At 38.9% G+C, this 11,419-nt stretch overlaps 1 long non-coding RNA gene across 1 annotated transcript; it reads right to left on the bottom strand.

The window, feature by feature from the left end:
* Positions 1–7,244: 7,244 nt before the first annotated feature.
* Positions 7,245–9,561, bottom strand: LOC107817316 (uncharacterized). Its single transcript, XR_001655146.2, has 2 exons — positions 9,243–9,561; positions 7,245–7,831 (listed from the first exon to the last, which is right to left on the bottom strand). It is a non-coding gene; the product is annotated as an uncharacterized LOC107817316 (long non-coding RNA).
* Positions 9,562–11,419: the final 1,858 nt, after the last annotated feature.

The following is an 11,419-nucleotide window of genomic DNA, read 5'->3' as shown; positions in this document are numbered from 1 at the left end:
AATGTTTGTTGAGGCGAAATTATAGGTGGAACTTGACTTGAGACGTGATTATAGGCTCTCCTTGATCCAAAATGCAAAATTTGAACAATTTCCATGACCTACCAATGAAATAATCCCTAGTTCACCCCTTTTGAGCCTTAAACCTTTTTCTTTCATGAACCAAGCTACAAGCCTATACCTGTTCTTAATGAGACCCTCTCTTGGCACCCAAATCTTCCCTTGAGTAAATGGAAAATGTCTAAGTTTGGGGGGGAGAGACAAGAAAGAAATCAATGTGGTAAAAAGGCACAAAAGCAAAAGAAAAGGAAGGCAATAAAAAAGAGAAAAAGACAAAAATGAATAAGAACCAAAATGGGAATCCAAGGACAACAAAAAAGTGAAAAAGGTGTGAAAAAGTGGTAAAAAGGAGAAAGGGTTTGAATTGCAAAAGAAAGAGTGATAGTGTGTCTCTCTAACCCCTTGAAAAAAGTGAATTACTCAATTGAGTCAAGAAAGTGTGCCAAAATAAATCAAAAGAAGTGTTTAAGGGAAGATTGAACCCATTTGAACAAAAACATGTCCTACCTTTACCCAAAGCCTTCACAATGACTCCTCAAAAGCCCTATATGATCTTGAGTTGAGGGAAGCCTACATTAGTGGATACTTACATAAGGGGCAAGCATATGGTACTTAGAGTCGGACTTAGGGCCTTTTCTTTTTGAGAGATGAGAGAGAAGTCCATTCACCTCGATTTGTGTGCAAATACTCTAAAAAGGTGAGGTTCACTTAGGGAAAGTCGAGGATGTATGAGTTTGGGTTCCACAATGACCAAAGAAATTGAGAACTAAATGTGTCACACTTGATCCACAAGTTTTCAAAGTTTAAATGTGTTAATGATGCATTCGCATTAAGGGCAATTGTTAGTCCCAATTGATGCTTGTTGAGGTTACTTTAGGATAAACAGGAATTACTTGGATGTTTTCCATTGAGGGGTAGGTCTCATTTTATTTGCTTGAGGACAAGCAAAGGTTTAAGTTTGGGGGAGTTGATAACTGTGATTTCTACATGTTTTATACTCATTCTTACCAAAGCTTTGTGCATTAACTGCCATAAATTAGTCCCAAAATGCTTACAAGTTGCGCTTGATTGTAGGTTTGAGTGACAAGATGACAAATACCAAAGATCGGCTCAAAAAGGAGTGAAATCTATCAAGTGTAAAAAGACAACTGAAGTGGGAAACAAAATGACCTGTGCGGTCCGCACTGATGTGTCACGCGGCCGCACAGGAGAGTTCAGAGGCTGGGTTATTTCAAGGTCAACCTGCGCGGTCCGCACTTCTTTGCCACGTGGCCGCATAGGATAGTTCAGAGACCATGCAATTTCAAAGTCAAGATGCGCGGTCCGCGCTCCTTTCCACGCGGTCCGCACCCAAGAGTGTCAGAGACTTAGTCATTCAAGGCAAAAGCCCACGCAGCCGCACACCTAATCAGTGCGGTCTGCATGGATGAAGTTCAGAGAGGGTGGATTTGGACAAAAACACCCTACGCGGCCGCGCGTCACATTTGTGTGGTCCGCGTCCCCAGTGTCAGAAGCAAGATATGAAGACCCAAACCCCTACGCGGCCACGCGTCATTTGTGCGCGGTTCGCGCCAGACCCTCATGGTTATTTTTGTCCGGTTTTTCCTGTGTAGTATAAATAGGACATTTTACTTTTTAGAGGGAGAGTTTTTTTTGTTTTTATCAGATAGCAGCTGAACTCGAGGCTTCATAGTTTTAGCCTATTTTGGGCAATTTCTTCTAGTATTAACGTGGATTTAAGTAGATTAACATTGTAGTTAATTATTATGTCAATTTCATCTACTATTTCTTCAATTTCTGTTTCTATTATGGCTAGCTAAACCCATTAGCTAGGGTTGTGGCTCAACCCTAGTGTGGGTAATTAATGGATGTGATTGTTTAGTGCATGAATGATGTTGAGTATTTGTTATTGGGATTAATCTTATGTTTTCATTAAGATTTGGTGGTTGCAAACACTAAGTCTAGGGTAGTGAGTCTTGACTCTTCTTGAGAAAGAGAGTCTATGACCCCAAGATTAATTCCAACAAGGAATTGGGATGAACCCATGAGAATGGTAGTCCCAATTAACGGGTTAAACCTCGAGAGAGTAATTACCCAACTTGAACCATAAGTTGCTTGGGCAAATTGGCCTACCCAATTGGTCTCGAGAGAGTCAATTGGGCAAAATCACTCTCTCTACCGAGAGGTGTGAGAGTGGGTGCAAAAGTGCAACGGTTATAGCATAAGTCCCATATTCATCATTCTTGCATTAGGAATCTCTACCCGTTAGTTGACCACCTAGGTACATGCCACAACCCTAGTGCCTTTCTCTATATTGCATACAACTTAGAATCAATATCTTATCCTAACTTAGCTTTAAACTTGTAGTTGATAAATTGTAGTTTATAATCAAAAGAAAATAAAAAATGTTAGAAGATCAATTAGGAGCTAAAACATAGTCCTAGACCATGCAAACACTCAACTCCAAATCGAAGCTCCCTATAAAAAATTGACCCCGATACCACTATTGGGTAAAAGTATTAGCGATTACTTATACTGTCGAATCCCTTGCCGAGATAGTGTAGACCTTATTGATCCCTTGTCGGGACTCTTGTTATGATTGTTGTCAATATTATATGTGGATCGGGTTGCATGCTGCAACAATATTTTATGTGGATCGGGTTGCACGCCGCAACAATATTATATGTGGATCGGATTTCACACCGCAACAATATTATATGTGGATCGGGTTGCACGCCGCAACAATATTATATGTGAATCGGGTTGCACGCCGCAACAATATTATATGTGGATCGGGTTACATGCCACAATAATATTATATGTGGTTCAGGTTGCACGCCACATAAATATTATATGGATCGAGTTGCATGCCACAACAATGATAAATGATATTGATCGGGTTACACGCCGCAACAGTGTTGTTATATATTGGGATCGGGTTGCGCGCCGCAATAATAATTGATACAAGTGCGTTTATTTTGGATATTAGTTTCTATTGTTTGCTGTGAATCCTAAGCTGCCCTTAGACAGTTACTCTGGATTTACTATTATTACTGGTATATCCCTGCAACATGTTTCCCCCTCCCATCTTTACTTGCTTATCCTTGCTTTACTTTCAGATGTATATTATATAACTGCACAGGTTTATTTGATAGTCTGGTCCTAGCCTCGTCACTACTTCACCGAGGTTAGGCTAGGCAGTTACAAACATATGGGGTCGGTTGTGCTAATACTACACTCTTCACTCTTTTGTGCAGACCCCAATCTTGTAAACTTCAGTGAGATTGTTGATTATTGTTTATCAGGCGACTTGAGGTAGCTCTGCAGACGTCCGTAGGCCTTGGAGTCTTCTTCTATCTACTTTCTTGTTTCTTACATGTATTTCCAGAGACAGTGTTGTATTTAATTCTTTCAGACCTTTATATGTAGTATTCTTAGACCGTCTGTGAAACTGTGACACCAGTTCGGGGTAGTCGAGACTCAAACGGTTGTAATAGATATTCATGTTCAGATGGCTTATTGTTTTCTTCCGCTTATGTTATATTCCGTTGTTTAAATGTTGTTTCTTCGTAATTGTTAAAGAGAATAAAATTGGTAAAAAGGTAGATGGTTCAATAATTGGCTTGCCTAACTCACATCAGTAGGCGCCATCACGACTCCCGAGGGTGGGAAATCCGGGTCGTGACAAGTTGGTATCAGAGCTCTAGGTTACATGGGTCTCACAGTTCATAAACAAGCTTAGTAGAGTCTAAGGGATCGGTTCGGAGACGTTTGTATTCATCCCCTAGAGGCTACAGAGTTAGGAAAAAACTTCACATTCATTCTTTCCTGTCGTGCGATTTTTGTTCTCTCAGTGCTAAATTGAAACCTCTACTCTTGTCCTTTCGCGAATGGCAAGGTCATGTACCGCTTCTTCAGCCGAGCAGCAACACAGACCGGTGATAGATCAACTATGTCTTCGGAGGCTTTGTGGAGGTTGGATAAGTTTCACCCAGCTCTTCACTACTTTCAGCGGTGCATCTTCTGAGGATCCCCAAGATTATCTAGGTAGCTATCATGAGGTTCTCAGGAACATGGGGATCGTGGAGACCAATGGGGTCGAATTTTGCTACTTTTTGCTTTTCTGGAACCACCAAGACCTGTTGGAGGGATTATTGATTGGCTATACCAGTTAGGTTATCAGCTTTGACTTGAGAACAGTTCATGCAGCTATTTCTGGAGGAGTTTCTCTACATCACTCGGAGAGAGGTCTATCGGAGGCAGTTTGAGCGTCTCTAGCAAGGTTCTATGACTGTTACTCAGTACGAGATCAGATTCATCGACTTGGTTCGTCATGCTCTTATCATACTTTCCACTATGAGAGAGAGTGAGGAGGTTCATTGAGGGACTCGTCAAGCCAGCTCAGTTAGCTGGAGGTGGAGGTAGAGGTATTAAAGGTGGAGGTAGAGATGCTAGAGGTGGAGGTGCAGGTGTTGTTCTGGTTTGTGGTAGGGAAGCTTCGGTTTTATTTTGCACCGTATCGGGCCATGCCTAGTGATTCATTGAGTGCTCCTGTTTATGTGTCTACACCGATGGGTGATTCTATTGTGGTAGGTTGAGTCCATCGCTCTTGTATAGTTATGATTGGGGGTCTTCAGACTCGTGTAGATTTATTGCTTCTAGACATGGTCGATTTTGATGTTATATTGGGTATGGACTTGTTATCACCTTACAACGCTATCTTGGACTGTCATGCCAAGAATGTGACCTTAGATTTATCGGGTTTGCCTCGTTTAGAGTGGAGAGGCTCTCCTGGTCATTCTACCCATAGTGTTATCTCTTATGTGAAGGCTCGGCGTATGGTCGGGAAGGGGTGTTTGGCCTATTTGGCATATGTTCGTGATTCTAGTGCTGAGGTTCCTTCTATTAATTTTGTGCCCGTTGTTCATGAGTTTCCTGAGGTATTCCCTTCAGACCTGTCGGGTATGCCACCCGACAGGGATATTGATTTTTGCATTGATTTAGCTCCGGGCACTTAGCCCATTTCTATTCTGTCGTATCGTATGGCCCCGCCTGAGTTGAAAGAGTTGAAGGAGCAGTTGCAGAACTTGCTTGAGAAGGGATCCGTTAGTCCGAGTGTCTCGCCTTGGGGTGTGCCGGTGTTGTTGGTTAAGAAGAAGAATGGATCGATGAGAATGTGTATTGATTACCGGCAGTTGAACAAGGTTACAATCAAGAATAAGTATCCATTGCTGAGTATTGATGATTTGTTTGATCAGCTTCAGGGTGACAAGGTATTTTCAAAGATTGATTTGAGATCTGGCTACCATCAGTTGAGGATTAGGGCATCCAATGTCCCTAAGGCAACTTTCCGCACTCGGTACGGGCGTTATGAGTTCTTAGTGATGTCATTCGGTTTGACAAATGCCCCAACAGCTTTTATGAATTTGATGAACTGAGTGTTCAGGCCTTATTTGGACTCATTCGTGATAGTTTTCATTGATGATATTTTGATATATTCCCGCAGTCAAGAGGAGCATGAGCAGCATCTCAGAGTGGTTTTTCAGACTCTGAGGGATAGTCAGTTATATGCTAAGTTCTCGAAGTGTGAGTTCTGGTTGAGTTTAGTTGCATTCTTGGGTCATGTTGTATCAGCAGGGGGTATTCAGGTTGATCTGAAGAAGATTGAGGCAGTCAAGAACTGGCCTAGACCAGCATCAGCTACTGAGATTCGGAGTTTCTTGGGATTGGCAGGCTACTATCGTCGGTTAGTGGAGGGGTTTCATCTATCGCAGCCCCGATAACCAGGTTGACCCAGAAGGGTGCCCAGCTCAAATGGTCGGACGAGTGTGAGGCGAGCTTTCAGAAACTCAACATAGCTCTGATTACGGCACCAGTGTTTGTTTTTCCCACAGGTTCAGGGCCTATACAGTTTAATGTGATGTGTCTCGTATTGGGCTTGGTGCGGTATTGATGCAGGATGGCAAGGTCATTGCATATGCTTCATGGTAGTTGAAGATTCATAAGAAGAACTATCCGGTTCATGTTTTGGAGTCCGCAGCCATTGTTCATGCATTGAAGATTTGGAGGCAGAGGAGGTGGTTGGAGTTGTTGAAAGATTATGATATCACCATCTTATATCACCGGGGAAAAGCCAATGTGGTGGCTGATGCTTTAAGTAGGAAGTCAGCCAGTATGGGCAGTCTTGCTTATATTCCGGTTGGTGAGAGACCGCTTGCTTTGGATGTTCAGGCTTTGGCCAATCAGTTCGTGAGGTTGGATGTTTCTGAGCCCGGTCGGGTGTTAGCTTGCGCGGTCGCTCGTTCTTCTTTATTGGAGCATATCCGTGATCGGCAGTATGATGATCCCAACTTGTGTGTCCTCAGAGGCACGGTGTAGCACGGAGGTGCCAAGTAGGTTACCTTAGGTGATTATGGAGTTTTGAGATTGCAGGGTCGAGTTTGTGTGCCTAATATGAATGGACTCCGAGAGTTGATTTATTCAGGATTTGCGGCAGCATTATTGATGGAGGAGAATGAAGAACCATAGCAAGCAAAGTACAAGTCTCACTACTACAAATCAAAGAATTTACATGCTTTAGACCAAGAAAAAGAAATTGACCTACACATGACATGGTAAACATAATTAAAGAAATTTTTCTAACATTTAAAGTGTAAAAATGTTGTTCAAATGTGTAACACAGCAGGTCCCATTAATTTTGAGTTCTTGACTGATTGAAAAGTATGAAAAGTATTTCACTGGCCAGAAATGGTCATTGTGCAAGCCCCAAAATGTAAACCACAACACTCAAAAGTGATGAAGAATTTAAAAGTTAAAAGTAATTGGTGTATTACATTAACAAAATATTAGGCCAAAATATTTTTTACAAAATATATTTCATGTCAGAAAATGAAGAGCATGGAGCATATTTTCAAACATTTTCTCCATTTCGGGGAAAGAAAAGAACGCAAAATACTAACAATTTGAAAAAAATATGAGGAATAAACCATTAAACAATACAACCAAGCACAAATATGAAGCTCGATCCCAGACATGGACATTGTGGTAAAGGTTCGTTAAATCAAATGACCGCGACCATGTTGCTAGGTGGTGACCTATTTGGAGGAACCGAGCAGCTATCCTTTTTCTAATTATGAAAAGGTACAATTTTTTTTTATAAGAGAAAAGATACTGTAATCTAAAGGTGATAGGATATCTCAATTTCGATAACTTATTTACTAATTTAGGCAACAGCATAGGACAATTGTTTTTGAAAGTATCTCCTGAAATGAAAAAAACTTCTGTGCCAACTTCTTGAAATGTCCTTTTAGATTTTCCGAAAACGTGATTGTATAATGCATGGACATTTCAAAATATTCTTTTAGCTGCTTTAAAACCATAAAATTGGGGGGAAAATCCTTTGAAATTACGCTAAAACCCCACTGAATTATCAGAAGAAGAACTTCAAGGACCAAAAAGTATTTATGTAAGAGTTCTCCCCATGACTATCTAAAGCCAACATATAATTTAAAAGACAGCACAAAACAGTGAACATGCGATAGACCTCATGCACTTCCAGTTACTCCTCTCAGATAAACTGTCTGGATCAAATCAATTAATAAAGCTCGCAGTGAGAGAGTTTGGGCCTTCTCCAGAATATCCTGAAGAAGATAGCAACACGGAATAAACCATAAGCACATCAGACGTATTCACTTTAAGCATCTGTCCAGTATTATATCTCAGTCAGCAACCTTCAAGTAGTCCAGGTTATTTTTTGAACAAATGCGCAAAGGACCTAGATTTTCGCAAGAGAAGACGAAGCACACGAATTAATACAAAGATATTTTTGATCATTGACATAGTTTAACCGCAATTCGTTAAGTGATCTGCTTTTATCTGCGACTTTTACACATTATTATTACAACAAATTGCAATTTAAAGATTAAAAAGATAAAAATATTGATCCATTCTCTTCCTTCAGTTGGATGTAGAAATTTCGGCTACACACTAGTCACAACTAAGAATATCAGAAGTTTGTTCAAACAATATACTAAAAGTACAACTAGTAATATATTTTGGTAAAAACATGGTAGGTCAATATACTTTCGCATATTCACAACCTATTTAATAATCTACATCCAAACCTGACCTCTTAAAATCAAATTTCCCTAAGCAAATATAAGTTCCTAAGATGCAATGTCTATCATATCATTATATGAATAAGAATAAGCAATCATTTCTTACCATGATGATAGAAAAGAAATAAAAATATGATAGCTTGTGTACCTTACTTTAGTTACTAGCTTAATGAAATTCTCTCTTAAGGATAGAATTATGTACTCCTACTCTAACTAAAACCTTAAATGTTCTGGTAAGTATAGGTTCATAATTATTTACAAATTACTGCAAGAATTCTATTTCTTTTAACTCAATAGTACACTAATTTATAGATTATTCATAACTGCTTTTCTAGAAAACCTCACACCCATGACATGGACCTTTAACACGGAAAAGAATAAGTCTTGGCAATAGATAGATTTTGCAATCAGAAAGATATCTCAGCGGTACTCTATATATTTATATTCTTTATCTAAGCACTTAACAAAGTTCAATCTAATATATAAATAGCTGAGGGCCTGTTTTACACCATTTGAAGGTCATTCTTAAAGTAACGAAGGGCGTCCATGCTTATTAAAGGATCTGAAATTTTTTGTCCATGCTAAATACATCGTTTCATATAGAACACGAATCCCATGTACAAGAACATTAACCTCGGCAACTATATAAGTTTCATTCCCAAAAATTGGTTTATAACATAAGAGAAATTTAGATATACGAGATAAGCAGCCGAAACAAACTTCCTAAATCAGGATTTTCTACATCCAAATAATAACATGACTTTTACCAGATTAATGTACACATAATCTATTGTAAATCGATCGACAAGAATCAATTCAAAATCTACCGTAAATCGATTGCAAGCGACTGATTTAACCGGGAAAAAAAAAGAAGTTAACAAGGGAAGAAGATGGACGGGCACTACGGCAGGCTGTTGATGCAATAACGAGTTGGGAACTGATTTACTGTAAATCAATCGACCAACATCAATACAAAATCTACTGTAAATCGATTGGAAGAAGAGAAGTTAATTTACTGTAAATTGATTCTACTATAAATCTTTGTAAATCGAAGAGAAGAGAATTTACCTGAAAAAAGATGGGCTGTTGTTGACACACTGTAAATCACATTGTCGTTGACGCAGCAGTGAGTTAGGTTTTTTCGGCAGCGAAGTCGATTCTACTGTAAATCGATTGTAAATCGAAGAGAACAGAATTTACCTGGAAAAAAGATGGGTTGTCGTTGATGCACTCGCACTGCCGTTGACGCAGCAGCGAGTTAGGATTTTCAGTAGTGATTTAGGATTCGATGTTTTATTGTTTTTCGTTCAACTGGGGAATGAGTTAGGTTTTTCGTTCATTTGGAAACGATAAAAGGTATCTAAAAAAATTAGACGGAAAGATTTTCTCTTTTTCATGGGAAGGGATTGTTAAAATAATAAAAGATTAATTTAAATTAGCAACTTTTAGTGGCTATTATTTTTTTTTTTGCCGGTAAAAGGATATCTTTTACTCGCTAATGGTCATATGCCGCTAATATTTAATCTTAAAGAATTTATTAGCGATCATTGCTTTATTGCCGCTAAATAATTGCCGCCAAAGGCCTTTTTGTAGTAGTATGTTTATTTGGTAGTCTGGTCCTAGCCTCGTCACTACTTCACCGAGGTTAGGCTAGGCACTTACCAGCACATGGGGTCGGTTGTGCTGATACTACACTCTGCACTCTTTTGTACAGACCCCAATGTTGTAGACTTCGGACCGCAGTGAGATTGTTGATTCTTGTTCATCAGGCGACCCGAGATAGCCCTGCAGGCGTCCGTAGGCCTTGGTATCTCCTTCTATCTACTTTCCTGTTTCTTACATGTATTTCCAGAGACAGCGTTGTATTAATTCTTTCCGACCTTTATATGTAGTATTCTTAGACCGTTTGTGAAACTGTGACACCAGTTCTGGGTAGTCGAGACTCAAGCGGTTGTAATAGATATTCATGTTCAGATGGCTTATTGTTTTCTTCCGCTTATATTATATTCCGTTGTTTAAATGTTATTTCTTCATAATTGTTAAAGAGAATAAAATTGGTAAAAAGGTAGATGGTTCAATAATTGGCTTGCCTAACTCACATCAGTAGGCGCCATTACGACTCCCGAGGGTGGAAAATCCGGGTCGTGACAGAAACACCATGTTTAAGTTAATTGCTAATTAGTCTGAATATTTACCCTAATTGTTAATCTCTATTTTTGCTAAATTGATGGTTTAAACATGATTCTACATAAATCTGTAGCTTAGTCAAAGGTTCCTCTCTTGTACATTGATTGTCTAGTTGCATTAATTTTATATGCAAGTTCATATGCTTTTATGCCATGCTTCTATAGTTCTATGATGTTATTGACACAGAATTAACGCAACTAACTGTGGTGAGACAACCCTTGATCAGCAAGACAGCTTCTGAAGTATGTTTAAAGAAATAATAAAATTAGCAAAGTAATTTTAGTATGTTCTTTTGCTTTTCTGTGGGATGGTTTTGTAATTTGGATGAGTAATAGGCTCTTAATAGTATAGATTTTGCTCTTTAGTTGTGTTTTGCTAATTTGATAGTGTCGTTATTTGAAGTTTTCATAAGCTTCACTTTTCTTGATATTTTATTGTTGGTGGTACGTACTTGATAAGAAAAGAAAACCTTTTTATCAGTGGCACATAAGTTTCAACAGAGAAAAAAAACATTTTTATGGGTAGTACATTTAGAAAAGGAAAAAAGAAAATATTTTTGTTGGTATATAAACATAAAAAAAAAAAAAACAGAGAGAAAAGAAAACCATGAGTTGTACGTAATTTTCAACAAGGAACAAAAAAAAGGAACATACAATTCCGTGGTACGTAGAAAAAAAAAAAATTATGGGTAGTACGAACGTAAAAGAAAGAAAAAAGAAAATACTTTGTTGGGTGGTATACTACAAATATGAAAGATTGTTGGTCAATACACACCTTGGTGGTAGTGCTAGTTGTATTAGTGGAAAAAAGGCATGACACATAGACTATCAACGAGGTGACAGGGTATGGTATGTGGACCATCAATATAGTGACAAGTGGCGTTCTAAATTAGATGAGTTAAAGAATGCGAAAAAGGCACAGGAGGAATACCCACAGGGTTATACTGAGAAAGGAGCTGGACCTGATAGCTGTAAAAGGAGAAACTGTAGCGGAATGAATAAGGCTATTAAGAAGGGAAGATGCACGAACCTATCATAAATAAGGAAGGGAAATCGATA

The sequence above is a fragment of the Nicotiana tabacum genome, chromosome 16 (genome assembly GCF_000715075.1).
Source record: "Nicotiana tabacum cultivar K326 chromosome 16, ASM71507v2, whole genome shotgun sequence".
Classification (NCBI taxonomy): domain Eukaryota; kingdom Viridiplantae; phylum Streptophyta; class Magnoliopsida; order Solanales; family Solanaceae; genus Nicotiana; species Nicotiana tabacum.
This window is presented reverse-complemented; position numbering and strand designations above follow the sequence as displayed.